The 27,578-nt window shown below is 41.5% G+C and overlaps 1 long non-coding RNA gene across 1 annotated transcript; it reads right to left on the bottom strand.

Moving 5' to 3' along the window:
• Positions 1 to 1,213: 1,213 nt before the first annotated feature.
• LOC122696147 lies at positions 1,214 to 27,000 on the bottom strand. The gene is made up of 2 exons (XR_006341698.1): positions 26,724 to 27,000; positions 1,214 to 1,716 (listed from the first exon to the last, which is right to left on the bottom strand). It is a non-coding gene; the product is annotated as an uncharacterized LOC122696147 (long non-coding RNA).
• Between the last annotated feature and the right edge of the window lie 578 nt (positions 27,001 to 27,578).

Raw genomic sequence — 27,578 nt, 5'->3', positions numbered from 1 at the left:
AAGATAGTAAAGGACAGGGTAGCCTTGGGTGCTGTAGTACATGAGGTCGCAAAGAGTTGGACATGACTTAGCGACTGAAAAACCGCAAAAGATTTGTTTAGTAAATGAGCTAAGTGTCGAGCATGAGAGGAAGAGGGAGCAGATAGAGTCAGCTCCCTGGGAAGGAGTGGAGTTTTGTTATGATGAACATACTTGATTGTCTCTCCTCCCAGTTTTTCCTGTTTTTTGATGAGGCTGCATAAGATGTGGGTGCAGAGAGGACTCTGGGGTCCCGTAATTACCAGAAGACTTTCCTTATCAATCAGCATATAAGACCTAGGAACAAATCAAACTGAGAGGCAACGGTCCATGATGCTTTCTACTTTTACAAATGCCCTGCTCCCTTCAGATGTGGATAAATGAATGAAAGAGCTGATACCAAAAATAACCAAAAATAAATAAGGTGAACTATTGTTTCTGTTTAGTCACTAAGCCGTGTCTCTTTGTGACCCCATGGACTGTAGCCCACCAGGCTCCTCAGTCCACGGGGTTCTCCAGGCAAGAATACTGGAGTGGGTTGCCATTTCCTCCTCCAGGGGATCTTCATGACCCAGGGATGGAACCCGTATCTCCCACGTCTCGTGCATTGGCAGGTGAATTATTTATGGCTGAGCCACCTGGGAAGCCCAAGGTGAGCTATAGCAGGTGCCAAATGAAATATGGAGGAACTGGGGGACACAGGATATCAGAGCAGAGTGGCCTCCAACTGGACCCAGAGAGAGGAGGTTGGGGGAGGTAACTCAGGTCTTGAAATGCAGCTTCACTTGGTCAGAATTGCACATGCCTTTTACACTGGCTGCCAGCATCCCAAACCCCTCCAGCCTCACGCTTCTAGAGCTGCACAGACACCAGATACCAACCAGTCAGTGGTCCTCAAATGTGGTTGTGTATTAGGAACCTCATTCGGATCTTAAAAGACCACATGAGGTCAGGAGAGAGAGTAACTGGGAGAGGGCTTAGCAGCGGGGATAGGGCTTGCTGATGGAGGGCTGGTGTGACCAAAGACAGGGACAGGGCTCAGATAAGGCTGTCAGGCAGCAGGAAAGAATAGTGAGAAAGGAGCAAGGGTTGTTTATAAGACAGCGGGAGGGCATGAGACAGGAAAGGTTTCCTTCTTCACGTCACAAACGTGGACGCCATTTTTAAGCATCAGCTAAATTCCAGGCATAGACACTTTTCACTTCATCTTTTTAATCTTCATAAGGTATTCAGCTATTCATGTAATACATACATACTTAGTGTCCACTTTAGGAGCTCTTATGAGAAAAATCAAACAGACATACTCCCTCCTTTTTTCCTTTGAGGAAGATAAACCAAAATCAAATAAGCAAAAATTAATTCAAAAATCAAGCAAGTAAACAAAGAAAAGCAAAACAAAACAAAACAAAAAAAACCAAACACTCCACCAGAAATGAGTGTTACGAATGAGTAAGTGGTGTGATGGAAGAGAGGTTTGCAGTAGTTAAAACCGTGCTTATGTTGTATCTTAATATTCTCTCCTTTAGGCGAAGGTCCTTGGTTCTTTCAGAAATTTCCATGACCCTCATAGTGCATAGCACAGCGGTAACCTGAAGAGAGAAAGCTCAAGGATGGGAGAGTTTGCTTTCTGGGTTTTGGTGTGAATCCCGAGTTGTATCCACCAGCTGGGAGATCTTAAGAACACTGTCTGTCTCCTTCCTGTAAAAAATGGAGAGAGAAATTTTGTTTCACAAATGCAAATGCCTAGATTTAAAGGTGGCATGTGTGTGCTATTTCTACCACAGTTTTTGCTACATAGAGCGTGCTGCAAAATGGTCTTTCCTTTATACCCTCCATATGAATGTCTACAACTGAGCCCCATCTTAGACACACAAACATACACACACGCACACACACACATCCCTGTTAGGACCCCAAAGGCAGGTCTGTTATTACTTTTAAAAGAAAGTGCAACTATTTGGGGGCACACAAAATAGTCCATTGATTTCTGGTTGGCTGTCCAGAAATTTATTTCCAGTAAACTCGCTTACTGAGCACCAACACTGCAGAGGCTCCCTTAGGCAATCCCTTCTTCAAACTAGCAAATGTATGAATTTGTGAGACCCCCCTGCCTGGGCTTCAGAGAACAAAAGCCCTATTAGGAGAGTGGCTGGAAAGAGTGCTTCATAGTCTGACATACCTCTGTGGTTGATCCCCAAAGATTTATCATGAAGAGTAATAGAAGTGTCCTCTGAGGTTATACAGACATTGTTTCTGAGTCCAGGGTTCCTAGCAATGAGTGTTCTGTTAGGGAACTATTAGGGTCTTGGGAAAACTAGACCAGCTTACCCACACTCATGCTGGCCTGAACCCCTTGAAAAATGGGTGATGTGACCACAAAGCAAGTCTGTATTAGGGCACCACATCAAGGCATTCCTTGAGACTGTGCTTTTCTTCCTACACAGGAAGTAAAGTTAGACAGGAATGAGTAAAGAACGAAAATCGCCTTTCTCTGTTAGCCATTATTGACCTCTGAGTTTTGAAACACTGACATTTTTCAAATGTCAGCTCAATGACAATGCCAATTGTCACTATCTGGGCATGAAATTCTACTGTAATTTTGCAAAGTGCCACCATTAAGAGTGAGTGACTGAAGGGGTACACAGGTTCTCTCTGTAATATTCTTACACCTATGTGTGAGCCTATGATTATATCAGAATGAGAAATTTAATTTTTTAAAGTGATTAAGTGACTTAGGAGACTATATAGGGCTTCCTTAGTGGCTCAGTGGTAAAAAAAAATCTGCCTGCAATGCAGGAGATGTGGATTTGATCCCCAGGGAAGATCCCCTGGGGGAGGCAATGGCAACCCACTCCAGTATTCTTGCCTGGGAAATCCCATGCCTGGAGGGTTACAGTCCACAGGGTCACAGAGTTGAGAAGGACTGAGTGACTGAGCATGCATGCAGGAGAATTATCAACCAGATGCAATGTGTAGACCTTGCTTGGATCTTGATTCAAATGCACACTGTAAAAGGGCATTTTTGGGTCAATCAGAAAAATATGGAACCAGAATCAGATGATATCAGAGAAACATTGTTTATTTTGTTAGAGGTAATAATGACATGTAAGAAAGGTTTCCTTTTTTTTTTTTTAATGTCCTTCTCTGCTAGATATGTGTGCTGAATTATGGATAGACTAAAAAGGCTATCCAGATCAGATATTTGATCTGGAATTTGCTTTTAAGGACTTAAGGCGAGAGTGTGGAGTCAAAGAGATAGGGTGATTTGTTATACATTCCTCTCTGCTTTTGTATATTTTTAAAAAATTCTATGATTTAAAAAGCTAAAAAAAATAAACAGTCAGCCCAGGGCCAAGCACAGTGCGTAGCTAAATTCAGCTCAAAAGGCTGAGATGAACTTGCCTGGCTGGGCCTTCAAGGGTGGAGAGCAGAGGTTTCTCACAGACCACCGCCGGCAGAGAAGGTGCTGCAACTCCCAGCATGCAGTACTAAGGAGGACAAGCCAAGTCAATTACATGACGGCAGCTCTAGTGTTGGCAAAGATCTTGGGTGGGACATGGTGTCCTTGCTTGAAATGACCCGCAGGGCAGTGACCTCCTTTGTTCTCAGTCTTCCTGATAACAGGGACTACCATGCCTTGTCCAAAGCTAGTTCTCAAAAACCATCCATTAAATGAATGCATGGCAAGGAACTGTGGGAGCAAAGGGGGAATTACAATCTGAGTAAGGAACACCCACAAGGGTGAGTTTAGATGGACGAGACCTTGCCCAGCAATGAACCCCATTTAAGCAGGAGGAAGAGTGTGTACCAGAGATACCGAGAGTGTGACTGACCAGTAGTAGGTATGGTATCCTTTCTCATCCTCTCCCCTTTCCCTCTGCCTCCAAGCTTCCCACCTTGTCCATAAAGTGGGAACCCTAGCACCTGGTTCACAGTTTTCTGGTGAGCACTAATTGTGTGTGTGTGCATGTTAGTCACTCAGTCATGTCTGACTCTTTGCTACTGCAAGGACTGTAGACTGCCAGACTCCTCCGTTCATGGAATTCTCTAAGCAAGAATACTGGAGTGGGTGCCATTCCCTTTTACAGGGGATCTTCCCTACCCAGGGATTGAACCTGGGTCTCCACATTGCAGGCAGATCCTTCACTGTCTGAGCCATCAGGGAAGCCCTAATTAGGTAACAGCAATTTCCCTGAATATCCTACTAACTTGCCTTTAATCACATCTGGGTTATTTTTGACTCTGGGCAAGTCTCTTAGCATCTCCATACTTCAATCTCCTCACGTGTAAAATGTAGCTCTTAGGAGCACCTACCCCAGAGGGAGCCTTAAAGTTAGATATTCCATGCCAAGTGCTTGGCACTGCATTTGACTCTTAGTAAGTGCCCAATAAGTGAAATAATTACCTTCAATAATTACCATCATTACCATCATTATTGCCATCATTAGCAAGATACCTAACGCTGGAGGAGTCGACAAAGGGCAGCTCCCATTTTTCCTCCCATTTGTTGGCACTCAGGACGGTACAGTAAGGTTTCTGTTTCATGGAATGTGACACCAAGTTTTGAGTTTTGGAAGAATTGAAGAATCCACATGACATGCTTAATCCTTGACTTGGTACAAGATACATATGGAAGCAAAAAAGCAAACAAACCCCAGCCTTGTTAGTAATAGTTGTCAGGGCTTTTAATCCCAAATGCGATGTTCTTGCCTCTATAGTATGTCCTGTTTGCAGAAACAATTCCAATTTGATATATGCCTTGCCATTGAGAGAGCAAATGTCAGAGTGTTCCTTCCCAAAACCTGACTGCTGCAGCCACAATTTCCAGTAACCAAGTCAGCTAAGTCACTTCAGCTTTGAATTCCAGTGGAAAAGAAGGAAATCTGTTTGTGTTTAAAAACAGATGGTTGTGTTCTGGTCTAACAACTCATCAAGAGGAAAATACACATAGATACACTCATACACATGAAAAACACATGCACACATATACACATTCACACACATGTACACACACAGTAGAATAGCAAGACTGGCAGACCTGTTCAGCCTGACAGTTTGGCAAATAGGCCTCCAGAATTGAGATGGAAAGGAAATAGTTGGGGGGCACATAAACTTGCAGGGGGTCTCTCCTGAACCATTTCACATTTCACTTCTTGTTTAAGAAGCGTAATGCTGACTTACAGGCACCTTTTGCTCCCTGGGATGGCAAAGCCCTCTCTCTGTAGTTATTCTTAGAGATGCTGATTATGTTGACTAAGGGAGGCTTCTTGCTCAGCAAGCCCTGAGCTGAATATCTGTAAATTCACTGCAGCCAAGAAAGACTCTCAGATCTGAGAAGCAGGTGGCCAGAGTCTGCATAGATTAAATGCTTGTACTTGGAGGAAGGCAGGGTATGATGGAATCAGTGTGAGAAGATTTGGGGTATGCCTCTTATGAGCTCTATGGGTTTGGGCAAAACACTCCCAACTCCCACCTAAAAAGAAATGGTTGAACACCTTGAATGTAGTCATGCTTGAAAAGTGCTTAGAACAGTCCTCAGAACATGGCAAAAATTCAATAAATATCACCCTCGTGACTGTGTGCATGGTACTATGCTATGTTTCTGGGGAACTCGCAGTCTTTGAGGATAGGGAGTCACTGATCATATAAAAAATAACAAATGCAACCAGAGAAATACAAGAAACACATGGAGCAATGTAGGAAAGAATTGGATCTTTCTTTGCAGAAGTGGGAAAGATAAGGGCAGGTTTCCCAAGAATGGCAATATCTAAGCTGAGCTAGAAAACATCAGTAAGAGCTCAGTCATGTAAGTTTAGCTTAATTCAGATGGAAGAAAGGGTCTGTTCAAAGCCCAGAAGTTTGAAATAATTTAGTCCCTCTGGGGAGTTCCAGTGATGCAGAATGGTGTTGGGGAGAGAGAGGATGGGGAATAATGCTGCAAGGAAGGCAGAGTCAAGTCGTGATCTCCAACCTTCCATCCCTCACAACGTGGGTGACTCTAAAACTCCCCATCTGGGTCTTCTGTTGACCACATCATTAGTTGGCCAGTGTTCATCTTGACCTTGCATGGCAGATGTTTATCATCTGTCACCGGAGCCTGGCCTGGAGAATGCCAACTTCTTCATTTACCTTTAAAACTGGAGAAACCTCTGCCTTCTCTCTACATGAGACTGTTCTCATGAAAACTGCAGAAGGCAAGATGGGAGTAGGACACAATACTATCAACCTCCTTCAGCGTGTGATGACCTGCCCTCTGCTCCCTTGAGTCAGTTCGGGTGGAAGCCCCCTCATCTTCTGTTTTCCAGGTCACTCAGAACGTCCCATGCTGGCTCCTCCTCTCTCCTTGCTCTCTGCTTTCTGATTGAACACTTGAGATTCTCTTCCCCCACAACTGGCTAAATTCTATTCAAGTTTCTGTTTAAAATTTTATTTTTAATTTGGGGGTGGTAGATGCAAACTATTACATAAGGAATGGATAAACAATAAGATCCTACTGTATAGCAGAGGGAACTCTATCTAGTCTCCTGGGATAAGCCATAATGGAAAAGAATAAAAAAAGAATGCATATTTGTGAAACTGAGTGACTTTTCTGTACTGTAGAGATTGTTGCAATGCTGTAAATAAACTCTTTTTTGTTGCCCTTGTTTCGTTACTGAGTCATAACTGATCCTTTTCGCCCATAGACTGCAGTCCGCCAGGCTCCTCTGTCCATGGGATTTCCCAGGCAAGAATACTGGAGTGGGCTCCACTTCCTTCTCCAGAAGATTTTCCAGACCCAGGGATTGAACTCGAGTCTCCTACATTGCAGGTGCGTTCTTTTACCACTGAGCCGCCTAGGAAGCCCCAAGTAAACTTTACATCAACTTAAAAGAATGTTAATATTGAAAGCATACAAAAATGAGCAATTTTAAAAAATAACACAAGGAGCTTCTCTGTCCTCAGAATACAGCTTACAATTTGGAGCATGCCCTGAGTCTCAGAAGCCACTGGAAGTAAACCATAAATATAGGAACACCAATTATATCTGAATATTGTCTTGATGGTGCTGACCAGCATGAAAGTTAAGACCATGAAGCAAAGTGTATAAAGACTGCAAAGGAAGAAACAAAACTCTTTTTATTAACACAGATAATATGATTCTCTACATAGAAATACTTAAAAATCAAAAGACAGAATGTTTTAGGATTGAAAAAGTTAACAAGTTTTCTGAATACGAAATGAATATGCCAAAATAAGTTGAAGGCCATATATGGAGTTTGAAGATGTAATTTTTAAAATCTAAGATTTATAATAGTCAAACACACACACACCATCTCTAACTATCTATCTATCTATGTATGTATCTATCTGTCCATCTAAGCACATAAGACATAAAACACCTAGGAAAAAGTTCAGTAAACTTTATGTAAGCCCATTAATGTGAAATTACAAAAACCTTTTGAAAGATATTAAATAGCTAACCAAATGAATAGAGAGACTCAATATTATAAAGATGTCGGACATCTCCCCCAATTGAGCTATAGCTGTAATGTAATTCCAATGAAAATGTCAATAGGATATATCATAGAATTTGACAAGCTAAAACCCCAAATCTAATTGGAAGTGCTAAGGTCAATAATAGTCAAGACAAAGAAGAAAAATGGGTTGTATGGCCTTTCCTCTGCAGATATCATGAATTACTGTAAAGTTAGGGTAATTAAGTGATGGTGACATTCAGTTCAGTTTAGTCGCTCAGTCGTGTCCGACTCTTTGGGACCCCATGAATCGCAGCACGCCAGGCCTCCCTGTCCATCACCAACTCCCAGAGTTTACTCAAACCCTTGTCCATCAAGTCGGTGATGCCATCCAGCCATCTCATCCTCTGTCGTCCCCGTCTCCTCCTGCCCCCAATCCCTCCCAGCATCAGGGTCTTTTCCAGTGAGCCAACCCTTCAAATGAGGTGGCCAAAGTACTGGAGTTTCAGCTTCAACATCAGTCCTTCCAATGAACACCCAGGACTGATCTCCTTTAGGATGGACTGGTTGGATCTCCTTGCAGTCCAAGAGACTCTCAAGAGTCTTCTCCAACACCACGGTTCAAAAGCATCAATTTTTCGGCACTTAGCTTTCTTCACAGTCCAATTCACATCCATACATGACCCCTGGAAAAACCATTAGGTATAGGCAAATTGACAACCATCAGAATAAAGGGATTACCAACAGCCCTGACAAATATGGAAACCTGATTTATGGGGAAGCTGGTGCAACAAATCAGTGGACAAAGGAGAGACATTTCAAAACATGGTGCTAGGACTCTGGGTTATCAGTAGGGGGAAATAAATTGAACCCCTAAGTCTCCCTATACATGAAAATCAATTCTAAATATGATTAGAATTAAATTAGGATTAAATATGAAAGATGAAACTGTAAAACATTTAGAAGACAACAAAGGAAAAAGCCTGTAAGTTACTAAGCAGGGAAAGACTTTTTAAACAAGACACAAAATGCAAACACAGGAGCAATGGCCCAAGAGACCAACAGAACTAAAATTTTGTAATTTGAGAATTATTTGGATTCTGCCACTCTCTGGGCACACTTGTGACTGTTAGTCTGGGGAAGAGGGCTTCTGAGAAGCACATAAACTGCATCTCATACATGGAGATTGTGAAAGCTATTATGCTTTGTTATAAAGCAATTAATCAACACTTACCAACGATTACATAGGTTGTCAGTTTGCACTGAGAGCATTTTAGTTGCATAAGAATGTGTGTGCTTAGTCGCTCAGTCGTGTCCGACTCTTTGTGACCCCATGGACTGCAGCCCACCAAGTTCCTCTGTCCTTGGGGATTCTCCAGGCAAAACTACCGGCCTGGGTTGCCACGCCCTTCTCCAGGGGACTGCCAGGGAAGCCCACATAAGAATAGGAAGAACATTATGTTCTTTTTGAGTCTACAATATTTACAGAAATTTAATTAACACACAAGACTGACAGAGATTAGATTATATCACAGCTCCAATGTTTACAAATTGATATACTGGTAAGCATGCTACTGACCCACCTAGTATAAAATATAAATAGCAAATTTATCAATTACTGTATCAAAAGTGACCTTCTTTAAATATTTGTGGTCAGTGTACACTGTATCTAGATTTGTCTATCTTTGCTTTAGTTGATAGTATGTTTCTATTAATTTTTATTTTTAAAAATTTTTCACAGAAAATAATTTATATATATTATATATTTATATAATAATTTATATTTTATATATAAATTTATTTAAAATAGTCACTAATTAAAATATATATAAATAATTTTATATATATATATATATATATATATATCCTAAAACTAAGGATAAATTTGGCCAAAATGGATCAATAATACATCCTAGACATTGCAATACAGTCTGTGCCTATTGGGACTGATTCTAAAGGCTTGAAAATGTTTCTGCAGTCAAAAATTTTCCAGTGACTTAACTTTGCCAGCAGTTTACTATAAATTTCAGCGTATTTGGTAAAACACTCTAAGGTATTCTGCAAATATCAGAGAGATGACTGAAGGGTAGAAGACATTGAGACCTTTTCATCCATTGCTTTAAAAGGAGTGTCAGGTGTTGGTGAAAAGGATGCAAGCATTCAAACTTTGTTCTTTACATTATTTTCTGTAAAGCAAGACCAGCATCTTTTGTTATTTCAATCCTGGCATTCTTCTTTAAAATTTGATTCATTTTCCTATGTAAGTGTTCCTACTTTGCAATTAGTTTCTACTCTAATTATGTTCATCTAAAAAAATTTCATATAGCTGTCATTGTCTATTTTATTTAAACTCAATTTTATTTTGTTTTATTTTACTTATGTTTTTGGCTGCCCTGGGTCTTCGTGGTGGCGTGGGCTCTTCCTTGTGGTGTGAGAGCTTCTCTAGTTGTGATCCACAAGCTCCAGATCATGTGGGGTCTGTTCCAATACCCGGGCTTTATTGCTCTGTAGTGTGTGGGATTTTAGTTCCCCATCCTGGGATTGAATCTGCATCCTATGCACTAGAAGGCATATTCTCAACCATTAGGCCAACAGGGAAATCCTTGTGAGTGACTATTTTAGATCTACTGCCCAAACACAGAAATATGTATCAAAGCACCAGTGTTAGAGGTATAAACTTCTCCCAAAACAAGCTTGAAAAATTTCAGAACATAACATCTTTTTCTTTTATAACAACAAATGCATGTAACTGAGTTTGTGTTTTGGGGAGTTCGCTGTATAAATGAACAAATGAGAAGTTTCCAAATTAACCTCAACATACATTTATTTTTAATTTATTAGAGGATAGCTAGCATGGACAGGGAGGCCTGGCGTGCTGCGATTCATGGGGTCGCAAAGAGTCGGACACAACTGAGCAACTGAACTGAACTGAGTAAAAAAAAAAATCTTGCTATTAAGCTTATGTGTATGTTGTTAAAAACTAGCATTAAATATAGCAATTTTTAGAACATAGACCAATAAAATATATTTTTTCAAGGAGAAATATTTTATCACTGACCTTGTAGAGTTGCTGGTATTTAGTGACATAAAAAAAGCAAATAAACTTCAGTTTGCTTTATCATTCTTATAAATTCTCTCTATATAACATGTCATTTTATTTTTTGTCCTCTGAGAGACCACTTCCACTTCCTAAGCTTGGTTTACCAGTCTGCACAATATTAAACAAAATGACCTTAAGATATACAGATATTTATATATTGAATTTTTAGCTATTTAATTCAATGTAGGTCATGAATCTTTCGATTAAAGTCCTGTTTTGGAATTCTTCACATCTGGTGAGCCTGAACCAAAAGCAGAATGTCAACTTTGCCACCTCAAAATTTCACAAGGATTAAAAAAAAAAAGTCCCCAAATCATGTATAATATCCATAATAAACCATTTTCAACTGAGACATAAAAGGAATGTAGAGTAGGAAGAAAAGAAGAAAGTGGGTTTTGCGTTTTGTTTTGCTGTTGTTGTTTTAAAGAGGTATCCACAAGGATCTGGCTTCACCAGGGGCTTCAGCGGAAGGCTTTCATGTTCTCAAGCACAGCCCCGAGGCTCCGCAGAGTCCCAGAGGGAGAAACTGCCTTTGTGCTCAGTCACCCCTCAGATTTCTCACTTCCCCCTATGCTTTTGACCTCTGCAAAGTCCTTACCTTCTTACCAGCTGAGACAATGATTAAAACTATTTTCAAAATATTTTTCTGTCTTATTCAGCTTTTAGGTTGTTTGCATTTGACAAGTCATTCAGGGCACCTACTCTGCCATCCCTCTGGACGTTGACAGCTTCTAAAGAATGCTTTTCTCTTCACTTCCTCCAGCATGACTCTCTGATGTCCGCAACTGGCTCCTATCACTGCGATTTATGTTCTCATAGCTTTGTGCACTTCCCCTTTCATAGCAGGTCCTTATAATATTTGTGTCTCTTTTTCAACAAACTGTCAGCTTCCTGAAGCCTCCCTGCATTGCTTGCTGTAATGGCCCCAAAGCTTCACTTGGATACATTCAAGGTGCCTCTTTCTTGCTTGCTTCCTTTCTTCCTTTCCCTACTCAATTCTCCTTTCTCAGCCCCTTTTTCTTTATTCATTCCTTCAGTAAATATTTAATGAGAGCCAGCTGACCTATTTAAACAAGTAGCTAAAATACAGTGTCCTATGTATCATAGTCCCCTTCATGGATCACGGCCTTGATGTAGCGAAGCGGCTTGCATAACTCAATGAAGCTATGAGCCATGCTGTGGAGGTCCACATTACTTTGCCAACAAAGGCCCATATATTCAAAGCTATGGTTTTCCCAGTAGGCATATATGGATGTGAGAGTTGGACCATGAAGAAAGCTGAGTGTTGAAGAATTGATGCTTTTGAACTGTGGTGTTGAAGAAGACTCTTGAGAGTCCCTTGGACTGCAAGGAGATCCAACCAGTCCATCCTAAAGGAAATCAGTCCTGAGTATTCATTGGAAGGACTGATGCTGAAGCTGAAGCTCCAATATCTTGGCCACCTGATGTGAAGAGCCTGGAAAGCCTGGTGTGCTGCAACCCATGGGGTTGCAGAGTCGGACACGACTTAGTGACTGAACAACAACAAAGTGTTATGGTATGAGAATTATAAGATGACATAGATGTGTGTGGGGGGTTATGCTTAAGCTAAACTTGAGAAATTTAGGGAGGACCCACAGAAGACTTTATAGATTTCCCACAGCAATTATCCACGCACTAATACTCTTTTTTCTACCTCTCTCCCTTTCCTGCCTCACTGTCTTCTCTCTCCCTTTATATTCTCCCTGGAATTATCTCCCAAAGAAACCACCTGGATCAAACAGTTATCTCAGGCTTTGCTTTTAAAGAAAGCCAAATAAGGAAAAGGATAGACCATTGTTCCAGTCTTTCCCTGTCTTTCACTTTAGTGCAACAGTTTAGTCTCAGATCTGACTGTTACCTCCTTCATTTTCACCAAGTTTTTCAAAGTAAACTTCTGAGAGAGAAACTTATTTTTCCCAGATCCTCTTTCCTAGACCAGACTCTTCTTTCAATCATCAGAAGCCTATAGACTGGCTATTTCAGAGTAAGGCACACGTTCTCACCCCAGTTAAATCCACTGTGGTGGCCGCATAGGGTACAGAGGGCTGACCTCAGTAACATCTACTGGCAGAGAAATGAGGTGGCAGGCACCGATGGGATTCTCCAGGCCAGAATACTGGAGTGGGCAGCCTTTCCCTTCTCCTGGGGATCTTCCCAACCCAGGGATCAAACCCAGGTCTCTCACATTGCAGGCAGATTCTTTATTAGCTGAGTCATAAGGGAAGCCCAAGAATTCTTGTGTGGGTAGCCTATCCTCTCTCCAGCAGATCTTCCAGATCCGGAAATCGAACCAGGGTCTCCTGCATTGTAGGAGGATTCTTTACCAACTGAGCTATCAGGGAAGCCCCAATAATATCTCAGTTCAGTTCAGTCACTCAGTCGCATCTGATTTTTGTGACCCTGTGGACTGCAGCATGCCAGGCCTCCCTGTCCATCAACTCCTGGAGCTTACTCAGCTCATGTCCATTGAGTCGCTGATGCCATCCAACCATCTCATCCTCTGTCATCTCCTTCTCCTCCCACCTTCAATACTTCCCAGCATCAGGGTCTTTTCAAATGAGTCAGTTCTTCGCATCAGGTGGCCAAAGTATTGAAATTTCAGCTTTAGCATCAGTCCTTCCAATGAATATTCAGGACTGATTTCCTTTAGGATGGACTGGTTGGGTCTCCCTGTAGTCCAAAGGACTCTCAAGAGTCTTCTTCAGCACCACAGTTCAAAAGCATCAATTCTTCAACGCTCAGCTTTCTTTACAGTCCAACTCTCACATCCATACATGACTATTGGAAAAACCATAGCTTTGACTAGACAGACATTTGTTGGCAAAGTTATGTCTCTGCTTTTTAATATGCTGTCTAGTTTGGTCATAACTTCTCTTCCAAGGGGCAAGTGTCTTGTCTTTTCATTTCATGGCTGCATTCACCATCTGAGGTGATTTTGGACCCCCAAAAATAAAGTCTGTCACTGTTTCAATTGTTTCCCCATCTATTTGCCATGAAGTCATGGGACCAGATGCCATGATCTTAGTTTTCTAAATGTTGAGTTTTAAGCCAACTTTTTCACTCTTGTCTTTCACTTTCATCAAGAGACTCTTTAGTTCTTCTTCACTTTTTGCCATAAGGGTGATGTCATATGCATATCTGAAGTTATTGATTTTCTCCCTGCCAATCTTCATTCCAGCTGTGCTTCATCCAACCTGGCATTTCACATGATGTACTCTGCATATAAGTTAAATAATCAGGGTGACAGTATACAGCCTTGATGTAGTCCTTTCCCAATTTGGAATCAGCCTGCTATTCCATGTCCAGTTCTAACTGCTGCTTCTTGACCTGCATACGGATTTCTCAGGAGGCAGGTCAGGTGGTCTGGTATTCCCATCTCTTTAAGAATGCTCCACAGTTCGTTGTGATCCACACAGTCAAAGGTTTTGGCATAGTCAATAAAGCAGAAGGAGATGTTTTTCTGGAACTCTCTTGCTTTGTCGATGGTCCACCAGAGGTTGGCAGTTTGATCTCTGGTTCCTCTGCCTTTTCTAAACCCAGTTTGAACTTCTGGAAGTTCCTAGTTCACATACTGTTGAAGCCTGGCTTGGAGAATTTTGAGCATTTCTTTGCTAGTGTGTGAGATGAGCGCAACTGTGCGGTCATTTGAATATTCTTTGGCATTGCCTTTCTTTGGGACTGGAATGCAAACTGACCTTGTCCAGTTTTGTGGTCACTGCTGAGTTTTCCAAATTCACTGGCATATTGAGTGCAGTGCTTTTACAGCACCATAATACCTACTGGCAGAGAAATAAGGGTGGCAAGCAGTCTGAAAATTAGTATGAGTTGAATTCTTTCAACAGTACTGTACAGGAAGTAATATTGTTCCACTATCATATGAGAAAACTGAGGTTCAAAGAGGTCAAGTGATCAGTTTAAGATTTCACACACATTAATGGTGGTGTCTGGGCTTACATCCCAAACTTTCTAACCCCAGCATTCTTTTTACTATGTCACACGTATCTATAGCTTGAATGGTCCAGCGTCAGAAGATTAGATGTAAAACCAATATGCCTCTTTTAAGGTAATTGTAATATGTGACAAAGTAAATTATTTCCTGAAACAAGCTCATGCTTGTCTTTTACCTTTTTCGTTTTGAGAGCATAAAAGTCAAAATATATAACCAAACAAGTGCATCTTTGTAGTAGAAACAGAAAGATTAGGGGCTAAGTGGTGGGAAGCGGATAGTTTGTCTTAGAAAATTCATAGGTAATTGGTGACATAGTTGGGATCTTAACAGGAGATATTATAGTCAGAAGGGGCTATAAATCTAAAGCCTGTCTCACTCAGAGTGGACATTTCATCACATCACTGTGAAAGCTTGTAAGCAAAAACTTGTCTGTAAGATTCCCCATTGACCTAGGATCTATTTTTGTGATGTGAAGCAATGGCTCTTCAAAAATACACACAATATCCGGCAGGGCATTTATTTTTTCAAGTGGAAAGGGAATGTATTGCCTCAACATAATAGAAGACCCCAGTAGGGTAAATAAACTTCACATTTGTCTCTAGTCAGGATCAAATGAGACCTCCCTGGTGACTCAGAGAGTAAAGACTACACTTGCAATGCGGGAGACCTGAGTTTGATCCCTGTGTCAAATAGCACCCTCAGGATTCAGCTCTTCTATCTTTTAGCTCTGTCTTTGATTGGTAAAATTTTAGTCTCTATCAGATGGAAGCAGTCATTTCAGTTCCCACCCCCTTTCAGGTTTCAAGTCAATAGAATCAGTGCAAAAGTCTATTTCTTAGGAGCCTTAGCACAGATCTCAGGGAATACTGTTGAGTCCTAGGTAATGGCTTGCCCATCCCTGAACCCATCATTGTGATGAAAGAAATTAGGCTGCCTGATTGGCTGCACCTGATTGCCTGGTTTGGACACTGTGTTGGATTTACCTAAAACACTCCAGTGAAGAGTGGCAGGAGATGGAACCTCTAACAAAATCAAGATCCTTTTATCACAAGAAAAGAATAAACTCTTGATGGCCCCAGTAGATAGGCTTGCAGGTGGTGCTATTGGTAAAGAACCCTCCTGCCAAGGTAGGAAACATAATAGACGTGGGTTTGATCTCTGGGTCAGGAAGATCCCCTGGAGGAGGGCATGGCAGCCCATTCCAGAATTCTTGCCTGGAGAATCCCATGGACAGAGGAGCCTGGTGGGCTACAATTCATAGGGTTGCAAAGAGTCTGACACTACTGAAATGACTTAGCATGCACGCACGACCCCAATATAAGCACACACATACATACAACAAGCATCCCTTACATAACCTATGCAATCCTCACAAAGAAAGCTGTGGTTCTAACGCACTGGGATACAAACATGTTCAAAAACTTGTTGGATTTGAGCTGTTCTCAGATACTAAAGCTAATTCATGGGTTGACAGATTCTGTAGGTAGAATTTAAAAGGCCAAAGTTTCAAACATCCAAGGCAAATCTGGATTGCGCTTCTAATGCCAATCTGGCAAATTCCTATTCATTCCTTTATCCTAGTTTATTTGCTATCTTCTCTGTGAAGCATTCCCTCATTCTCTAATCAGGGTCCTTTCCTTTCACAATTATAGTGGTTATTGATAGTTCTGCAAAGAAGGTTGTTGCATAACGTGTTGTTCAGTCACTCAGTTGTGTCCGACTCTTTGTGACCCCATGGACTGCAGCACGCCAGGCCTCCCTGGCGGCTTTAGTTCCAGACCACCGCAATAAAGTGAATATTGCAATAACGTGAGTCACAGGAATTTTTGTTTCCCAATACATATAAAAGTTATGCTTACTATACTGTGTATAAGTGTCATATAATACATTATGTCTAAAAAACAATGTGTATACCTTAATTAAAAATACTTTAGTGATAAAAATTGTTAATCACCATCTGAGCTTTCAGTGAGTCATAGTAGTTTTGCCGTCAGAAGGCCATGATGTCAATGACTGCTGACTGATCAGGGTGGTGGTTACTAACGGTTGGAGTAACTGTGTCAATTTCTTAAATTAAGACACAATAAAGTTTACTGCATTGATTGACTCTTCCTTTTACTATAGCACTTCAAGGCCATTGTAGGGTTATTAATTGGCCTAATTTCATTATTGCTGTGTCTCAGGAAATAGAGAGTCCTGAAAGGTGGAAAGAGGCAAGGAATAGCAATTTGGTGAACAGATAGAACACACACACAGCATTTGTCAATTAAGTTCACTGTCTTCTAAGGGCACATTTTGTAGCATCTCAAAACAGTGACAATGGTAACATTAAAGAAGACTGATTACAGATTACTATAACAAATATAATAACAGTAATGAAAAGTCTGAAATATTGTGGAAATTGTAAAAATAAGACAGAGACACTAGGTAAGCAAATGCTGTTGGAAAAGTGATGTTGATAGACTTACTCAGTGCAGGGTTGCCACAAATCCTCAATTGGTAAAAGAAAAAAAAAAAACAAACACACACAGTGTCTGTGAAGAGCAATAAAATGAGATGTGCCTGTACACATTCTTCTCAAGAAAACATGGAACATTATCCAGAGTAGATCACATAGTAGGCCACAAAATAAGTTTTAACAAATTTAAGAGGAGCAAAAATCACATCAATTATCTTTTTCTGATGACAATTTAGTGAAATAAAAAATTAATAACAGTAAGAAAATAGAAAAATTCATAAGCACGTGGAAACTACACAACAGATTCTTGAATAACCATTGGGTCAAAGAGAAAAAAATGTAAAAGGGAATTTAAGAAATATCTCAAAACAAATAAAAATGAAAACACAACATTCCAAAACTTACGGGATCCAGGAAAAAAAAAAGTAATAAGAGGGAAGTTTATAGTTGATAGAGATGAATGCTTATAGTCAAAAACAAGAAAGATCTCAAATAAACAACCTAATTTTACACCTCAAGGAATCAGAAAAAGAGAAACAAATTAAGCACAAAAATAGTAGAAGAAATGAAATACTAAAAAAAAAAAGAAAAAAAGAAATTAAATACTAAAGATTAGAGCAGAAATAAGTGAAACAGAGAACAGGAAAACAATTTTAAAAATCAACAAAACCAACGGTTGGTCTTGAAAAGATAAACAAAATCCACAAATCATTATTTTTCCATATGTATGCCTGTCTTTGTCTTATTGACCTCTGTATGGTCACACTTGCCTAGGATAGGACCCCAACAAGGTCTTCACATGAGTTTACTAAGTAAATTGAGACATAACACCCAGTATAGCCCTGACATGTTGTTAAGTATCCAACGGGCTAAATGCACTGAGCACAGATTTCCCTGGAACAAAAAGCTCTGCTTGTTTATTGGTGGAAATCTAATTATGTTTATTTTATTTAACATGCAATTATGAAATAGATACATCAGTCCTCAAACCTCAGACATCTTGTTTACCTAAAGTGTCTGTCTATCTCCACAGCCCCGGAGAACGGTTCTGAGAGATTCTCCTTAGAGAAGAGCATAGGCTGCTGCACATACTTTATTTTGATTTTATTTGACCCTCAAAGACTCATTTGTGGCTGATTTCTCACTTCAGTAACATTGCCAGTGAGCGTGTACAGGATCATACTGAGCCCAGGAATTTCAACCTGAAGTCACACATACAGCAGAATGCTTAAAAACACAGTCTTTGTCATCACACGCACCCAGGCTATGTACTGACATTTCAGCACATTAGTGAATGCCCACAGTGTTCATTCCTTTAGGATTGTTTCTTGTCATCCTTAAGCTCCAATTTGTTTTTGCATAAAAGAGAGGAAAAGAATCATACCTAAGTCATACGAAATTTAAGGAAAAGAGCATTGAGCTATGACAAACCTAGACAGGATATTAAAAATCGGAGACATCACTTTGCCAACAAAGTTACATATAGTCAAACTACTGGTTTTTCCACTAGTCATGTATGGATGTGAGAGTTGGACCATAAAGAAAGCTGAGTGCCGAAGAATTGATGCTTCGAGCTGTGGTGCTGGAGAAGACTCTTAAGAGTCTCTTGGGCTGCAAGGAGGTAAAACCAGCTAATCTTTAAGGAAATCAATTCTGAATATTCATTGGAAGGACTGATGCTAAAGCTGAAGCTCCAACACTTTGGCCACCTGATAAAACAGCTGACTCATTGAAAAAAGACCCTGATGCTGAGAAAGATCGAGGGCAAGAGGAAAAGGGAGCAACAAAGGATGAAGTAGCTGGATGGCATCACTGATTCAATGGACATGAATTTGAGCAAACTCTGAGAGATGGTAAAGTATAGGAAAGCCTGGCATGCTGCAGTCCATGGGGTCACAAAGAATCAGACATGACTTAGCAACCAAACAACAAAGAAACCTCTAATCTGGGCTTAATAAAAGTCGCCAAGCTAGGAACACACATATGGTTGCATGCTCATTTGTGTCTGACTCTGTGACCCTATGGACTGTAGCCCACCAGGCTCCTGGATTCTCCAGGCAATAATACTAGAGTGGTTTGCCATTTCCTCCTCCAGAGTATCTTGCTGACCCAGGGATCTAACCTGTGTGTCTTGTGTCTCCTGCATTAGCAGGCAGGTTCTTTACCACTTGGGAAGCTAGGAATGCACACAGTAAGAAAGGAAAAAAAAAAAAAAAAACTTAAGGAAGATTACCTAGTGAAATTCTCTTGGGTTAAACAGATAATTTGATGTGTATCTCTTTTGTAAGATTTTTTCTTCCCTTTGTCATGTTCAACATAAAAACTGTGCACCTGATCCTGGCACATCCATCTGTCCACCATTTGGCTTGCTGGCCCCACTTGCCTCATCTCTTACAATAGCTAACTCCTTTTCTCAACAGTGAAAACATTGGCCTGGTTACATCATGATTTGGTCATGTCATTCCATCTCCTTGGAACTCCTTCCTGCTCCTCTTCGCTAGATGAGAAACTCCTCCTCATTGCCCAAGTCTCAGCTCAGCCTCCATCTTCTCCACCTTCTCCATTGTGAGTTCCTGCTCTAGGCTCCCAGAGCACCTTGGATAGAATTCTGGCAAAATGCTCTCAATTTTGTGCATACTTACATATGCTTCCCCCATGGTAAAGAACCCCCCTGTCAATCCAGGAGACTTAAGAGACATGGGTTTGATCCCTGGGTCAGAAGGATCCCCTAGAGAAAGGAAGTGGCAGCCCACACTAGTATTCTTGCCTGGGAATCCTATGGGCAGTGACGCCTGGTGATCTGATGTAGTCCATAGGGTTTCAGAGAGTCAGACATGACTGAAGCAACTAACAATCACACCTGTATGTATTATTTCTCAATCTGGGTTATAAGATCTTCCAGAGAGGTGCCCAGGGCTGGTTCATCTTCACATCCCTGGGGCATAGCTTACCTGCTGGTGATAATTGGAACAAAGGAGCCTCGGTGACATTGAGTGAACTTTTGCAAAGGCAAGTTTGGTCTGGCTACCTGATTTTAGTCAAACCCCAGGTTTCACCCAGGGCTTCCCTGGTCGCTCAGATGGTAAAGAATCTTCTTGCAATGCGGGAGACTGGGTCCCTAAGATCCCCTGCAGAAGGGAATGGCTACCTACTCCAGTATTCTTGCCTGGAGAATTCCATGGACAGAGGAGCCTGGCGGGCTACAGTCCATGGGGTCACAAAGAGCTGGACATGACTGAGCCACTAACACTTTGACTTTCCAGGTTTTACTCAGGCTTGAGTGATGCCGCAGAGCTTGCTGGCCACTTTTCAGGGTGGACCTTGGATACTGTTATCCCCACAAGAGAGAACAAGCTCTGGGAACAGAGTCACACTGAAGCAGCTGAGGAAAAATCTACCATGGTAAAGTATTTATTCACTTGGAGAAAGCATGTGGCCGATATTTCCTGCAGCCAGGTTGGAGAGTCTCTTTGGGACCTTGAGCTGAGAGCTGTGGCAGCTTGCTTGGAAGCCAGTAAAGGAAAATGTCATTAATTAATGACATCCTCTTTCCACCCTCGGAAGTGTGGCATTTGGAATCAGACTGACGGGAATTTTAATTTTCATTTCAATCTTCACCTATGTGACCTTGAAAAAATTACTTAACTTTTCTAAGCTTCTGTATTATCTTCATCTGTGAAACAGGAATAACTGTATTTTCCCAAGAGGGATGTTGTGAGGCATCTGGACAGACTATAATATAGAGTATATAGCATCTATACTTTTGAATATTTAGAATATAGTTTCTGGAGGATCTTGGCACACAGGATCCTTGACTCAACAGCAACAGTTGTTACTGAGATAATCCAGCTTATGACTAGTTACTTGAGTCAGGCAGGATATCTTCTGTGCTGAAATGACAGATTCCATGTAACTAACTCCCTCTTTTCAATACGTTCTCACTTTCCAAACTGTGAATGCATTGCCATATTAATACTTCTCAAGATAGCTGTGTCATTACATGCCTATGTAAGACGTTCAGTCACATCTGACTCTTTGTGACCCCATGGCCTCTAGCCCACCAGGCTCCTCTGTCCATGGAATTCTCCAGGCAAGAATGCTAGAGTGGATCGCCAGTTCATTCTCCAGGGGATCTTCCCAACCCAGGGATCAAACCTGGGTCTCCCACACTGCAGACAGACCCTTTACCATCCGTCGTTACATGGGGTCTCCTTGAAGTTGGCAGACCCCGAAATTATGAGCCCTAAATTCAAGCAAGTTATTTCTGGGTTCTTGGCAAATAACTAACCTCATGCAGCAATGAAATTCTATTACTTCCCACCTGATAATGACACTTCTTGACTTTCTATTCTTGACAATAATACTCACTTTTCCTATATTGTCTCCCAGATTTCTTAACATGGTTTATAAAGCCATCTACCTTCCCATCCTTAGGATTTTGTATAATTGCCTCCTCTTCCTGGAGCTTTACCATTTGCTCATCTCAACTCTCATCCTGCAGGTCACGAGTTATCTGCCATTATGACCACCCCATGGAGGATTCACCAACCCTTAGTAGGTATAGGACTCAGTGCACTATTTTTTCCCCATCACTTATCAAGCTTTATATTACTCCTGGATTTTAAATCCCCAAATATGGTTTCATCTGAGCCACTCCCCTTGTGTTCCAGGCACCAACACTAATAAAGGGTAAAAAAATCCAATTTAATTGACCTAGCCATATTCACACCCTCATAAAGCAGATATTCTTGTTTTTATATTAATTTTCTTGGAGCTCTTTTACCTCTCATAAAAATTGGGATGGTAATACCTTCCAGAGAGAATTTCTTTGGCTCTTTGGGAACAAAAGGTAACCCCGCAAAAAGAGAGGATCCCTGTGTCTGTGTTCTGTTTCTGTAATGTTCCAACCAGGAAGGTTGTCTAACGTTCAAGTCTCTTGATTCTTTTGTGAAACACAGAGAGAAATCTTCCCTCCCTATTTCATGAGTTTATTAAATGGATCCAAAGAGAAAAAAGAGTATTAGAACATGATGTGCAGAATGTTGATATAAATGGGAATAGTGCCTGTAACTGACACACCTTGTCTCAGAGAAAGGAGAAAATTGAGTCCTAATAGCAGATTTTCTAATAAGTTCAGATTAAAGTTCAGGGAAGATTGGGAAGTGAGACATGGATATTTTAGTGAATATATTTATAAATTACCTGGCTAGAGATGTAGTTTGGGTGGGGAGGGTGTAGGGGAGACATTCTGAGAAGCTGATTTGGTCTCAAATCTCAGGTCTAAAGGTTCTGTGATGGAGTGGGAAGGAAGGTACAGAGACTTTGTTCTTTCCACGTCAGCCTTTGCCTAATTTTTGTAGCTATTTTATTCATAATTTAAATCTACAGACTTTAGGTGAATAGTAAGCGTTTTTTGGGTTCTTTTTTGAAAGTCATAAATGCTCATCAAGCAGAAATTATCAGTGTGACACCATTTTCTTGGCACCAAATTGCAGTTTAATGGCAGATCTAGGGTAGGTCTGTACTGATTTTGTGGCAGAGAGATTTGTGCTGTGTTTTCTAAGAGATTGTAGCACAGGAGGCCTTTTGACAGGATGTGAAACAGGCCCTTGCTGATCAGTTCACTCACCCACCTGTTTTCAGCTGAATGCATTCATTTCAATCTAGTCAATACCTACAACTACTGAGTCCTTGACATGTTTGCTTAATCTATCCCTTGGGGGGAAAAAATGACTGTCCCTTAGGCACCAGCCCTGAACCTTTGTCTTCTAATCTGCATAAATTTGTATAAAAATATCAACAATGCCTCTGTTAAAGTCCTAGTCCAATATAAGTGTGTTCTTTTCTACTTCCTTCTAGATCCATGCTGTCTTTTCCTGATATACTACCACCCGTCCACCCTCTCTTGGGTACCCTCTGAGGTGATGGTAACAGATCCACCTGTGAGGAGCTGAGATGCTTATCTTTTAATTCCCAACCCCCATTGGGTGGGGGTGCCCTGTAGGGTGCTCTGCAGGTGGGTTCAGTGAACACCCATCTGGAGAAAGCCTCAGATGAACTTCAGAGAGATGCAGATGCTTGAAGAAGGATGCTGTCAGCCTTCAAAGGAACCTGTCCGCTTGGGCTGCAGGTGAGCAGGGTGTGGGCCAGGCAGTTTGGGTGTCTGTTGCAATGTGTATCCCAGGCCAAGAGGGATCAGGAGATAAGAACAAGAAGCAATGGGTACAGAATGGAGAACATAAGGCATGATGCTAGGAGGCAAGAGGGCAGTCAACACAGAGAAAATGTAGACTAGGAGACCTAAGCAGTTAGCATGGATCTACAAATTTCCCTGCCAAGGTGCCTGGAGCCCCCGGGGGCCCACACACAGACTCCATCTGCCTTGTCAGTGTGGTGAGATCAAAAACTACTTTTCATGATACCTGTGAGATTCTGTCCTTTCTGCCAACTCATGTGCATCCTTAAACTATCCCACCTCTTCTTCCTTAAACCCACTTGAGCGAATCTTTGTTCCTTGCCAACCAAAGAGCCCCAGCTAAAGCACTCCTTAAATCTGCAACCAACCTCAGCTAAACCAGAGCCTCAGGCTTCATCATAAATGCTTGTTGGTGGTCTGCCAGGCAGCATGGTTGGGACATGAAAAAGGCAGGCTGTGGAGCCAGACCACCTGGGTTTAATTTCCAGCTCATCTACTTTTTACTGTGTGACTTTAGCAAGTTACTTAACTTCCTTGTGCCTCAATTTTCTTATCTCTAAAGTGGGGATAATGATACCTACCTTAATGCATTGGGGCTTCCCAGGTGGTGTGAGTGGTAAAGAACCCTCCTGTCAATGCGGAGACATATGAGACATGAGTTCGATCCGTGAGTTGGCAAGATCCCCTGGAGCAGGAAATAGCAACCCACTCCAGTCTTCTTGCTGGGGAACTCCCATAAACAGAGGAGCCTGGTGGGCTACAGTCCATAGGCTGGCAAAGGATCAGACATGACTTAGCAAGCATGTGCTATATTACTTTAATTTTTTGAATATCTCAATGGACAGGAGGGAAAACTTGAAGACAGGTCTGATCTTGAAAGTTGGTGTTTTTCCAAGATTGAATGCCTCAAACATAACCTAGGAACTAGTCAAGGAGGCAACAGCCTCACCGTAGCAAGGGACCAAGTTGATCCTCTTAGACTCTCTTGGCAGAGACTTCTGCTATTCCCAGATCTCTGGGGCTTCTTTGCACATAAACGAGGGTGGGCAAGCTGGGATAATCTCATTCTCTGCTTCAGGACACCTTGCATATATGCAGCTAGGAGTTTAGCTAAGTCTCTGCACAGGAGGATGTAGAGGCAGCTTCAAGTGTGCTCAGTAGGAACCTCCAGCAGCCCTTCCATAGAGCAGGGATACCACTGAGGTTGACACCCCTGACAAGTGAGAACTGGCTGGCATTCTGTCACCAAGTCCAGGGACATCTTATTAAACTGTTAGACTTTTCTAGCCTCTGTCTACATCTTGCACTTCCCATTAAATTCTGAAAGGACAGAAAAAGGGTGATTGAGGCTGGAACTCTGCCTTGCCCCTTGGTTTCTCTCACTAGACTGTGACGCTCCTTAGAGCTGAGACAGGTCCTGGCTCCTCTGTTGGCCCCACTGGTCTATGGTCCCTGAAAACTGGAACAGAACTGAGCTGCGAAAATACTTAATGGCCAAAAAACATTCGGTGCATGTAGACACAGACGAAATAATACGATCAAACTCCTCCTCCAGGGGCATTCACATAATGCTGCCCCCACCCTCCCCACCTATAACACTCTTTCAACATTGCTGCCTATTAAAACTATTAATCCTTTAGATCTCAGCAAATATATTACCTCTCAAAGGAGTGATCCCAGGTTGGCCAATTAGCCAAGCCCCCTTGTTATACTTTGATGTCGAACTCTGTGCAATTATATATTCAATGTCTGATTATATTTTATATTATGCTCCCCTTCCCCCCACTATAACCTTCATTATACCTAAAAACACATCAGCTTCAGGCACCATGGCATCTCAGGTGTCCAGCAGAGTGACTGGAACATAGAAAAATCACAAAACAATAGTTTCTGAGTCAATGAAAAAATGAACAAACATAAAGACGGCAAGCAAAAAAATATGTTTACTGCAACCCTGAGTCCTAAAATGATTAAAAAGCCAATAGTTGGCTTTTATAGATCCAAGGTTGGCCAAAAACCAGCTGGAGGAGAAGTGGTTTAAGAAATATATAAAAGCTTTCTAATCATCTTTGTTATGGGGGTGCTTTTAGCCAGACAATTAGGTTCTCCTGTTCTCCTTTCAGTAAACAGGTTTAGAAGGGAGGTGCATTTCCATGAGGTTTGCCAATTTTATAGATGCATTTTTTTCTTCTAGAGCTGATGAGTGAATGCTTATTAAAAAAGAAAGAAACAGGTGGTTCGAATGGAGAGTTTTAGCCCACTGAAGCATTAGTTTAGTGCGGTATTTTTTCCTTAATACAGACCTTTAATAATTGGAGTGGTGTGCCCTTCAGTGTTGTATGGTGCCAATCTTTGTAAAACTACATGCAAATTTTTTGAGATGGAATTTAAACTCATCTTTGTTTCTTTTATTTTTATGATTATTTTTAATGTAACATGAACCAAAATGCTTGTTTCCACCACCACACATGTTGTTTTGAAACACTGTCCATACTCAGCACAGATCCCGTATATTAACTGCAATGTTCACATAACACATCAATGGAGGGGTCACTGATTTCTCTATAAAGAGCAGTTCAAATACCAAAATGGTTATCTTTAAGGAATGGAAAGGGCATTTCCACTCACACGTTGGGTATTTCATAGAAACTACCTAACCCAAACCTATAGATTTTTCTTTTTTTCTATTTTATTTATGTTATTCTGAGGAACTTGGATTCATTGATTTTCACTAACCTATGCCAGTGTTTTCCAAATAGTGCTTTATCGAAATGAATGTCTTATCTCCCCTTTTGACAGTCTTCATGGCAAAGCAGGAGACTGAGTGAAAACCATTCCTTCCTTCAATTATTCACCTGTCCCTTCATCCATCTATTTGTTCAAATATTTGTTCATAGAGTGAAGACAACTTTATTTGAAATCTACCACCTGTCAGGAATGTCGCCAGGCTCAGCATCATGATACCATGATTCAAATTACCCTTCATTCCACCTGTATGACTCTGCTAAGGTCATCCTCATACACCTGGCAGACACTATGGTCCTTGGAGTGTTAGTCATTACCTCAATGCGTCTCTCCTTTTCTCATCAAAGCCTTACCTCTTGGGTGCAGAGATGCATCAGTTGGATCATCTGATGTTGGGTAGAAAAGGCAGGCAAGTCAACGGTCACAACTCAACGTGGTATGTGTGAAGATAGTGCTAAGAGTAGGTGTGTGTGAGAGCACAGATAAAGGGTGAATCCACCATGCTGAGGATGTAGGGATGGAAAAGGAAGATGACCTCTGAGCTGAGTGTTGTCAGACACGTACAACTGAGTGTAGTGAAGGGAGAAGGAAGGGAACCTAAGAGAGGGAGCCAGGTGTATCTGGATTTCCACAAGCTCTTTGACGGTGTCATGGTCAATGGAACTACTTCTAGAATTGGAAATTGGCATATTTTTCATTAATCTAATAAAGGGGGAACCTTAGAGAGACTCAGCATGGCCCTCCTGCCTCTTTACGTTTCCACCCCAGGTTCTTCCTCTTACCTTCCACGTGGTCTCAGCTGCTTTGTCCGAGTGGAAACTCACTCACTGCTGGTGCTTGGAGCACACATCCCATGCCCGTGTCTTTTTGACCAGCGCAATCCCGGGCTGAGTCCACTGCCAGCCGTCTGCTGACCTTGGCCAGCTGGGCAGACTCAGCGCCTCTGGTGGAAGGTGACGGCGAGCCTTCTGCTAACAGGAAGCACCCGGCTAATTCTGCTGATGCTGCAAACTGGGAAAGAAAGATAGGAAGTCACCGTTTTTCAAACTGACAGCTGGGAAAAAAAAAAAAAAAACCAGTCATAAGGCCAAATGTTCACTGGGGCAGAGCATCTTGATGGGAAAGTTGAAAGTGAATCAACTTAATGAGGAGAGGACGTGGCTTTGGGTATATTGCCTATCAGAATGCCGGGCATAGGCAGATAAAACCCCCAAACGTTGACTTAATAGACATTAAGGAAGGAGATAAGACCTCCAGGAAGCCTCCTGTACTTCCTATCTACATATAACCTCACTTTATCAACACCAATGCACTTATAAGCCAAAATCTGAAATTCTGAAGCAGAGATTGCCTTTTCAGACAGAGTAATACCACAGGACCCAATTAACTGGGGACAAATAGAAAGTGGGAGATAAAATATTGTATAATGAGATCAGCTGGGGGATGCAAATGAAATCCCACAGTCTTGTAATGTGATAGAAAAAATATTTATACAAATCATTATATTTATATGTAGAACATCAAAGAGTTGCCCAAATCCAGTGCCCATGTGAAATCGCCCTCTGGGCTATGGAGAATTCCAGGTATAGTCAGATTCTGGTCCAGAGATGCTCCATTTAGGAAAACCCGAACTGAAT

The sequence above is a fragment of the Cervus elaphus genome, chromosome 6, assembly GCF_910594005.1.
Source record: "Cervus elaphus chromosome 6, mCerEla1.1, whole genome shotgun sequence".
NCBI lineage: Eukaryota > Metazoa > Chordata > Mammalia > Artiodactyla > Cervidae > Cervus > Cervus elaphus.
This window is presented reverse-complemented; position numbering and strand designations above follow the sequence as displayed.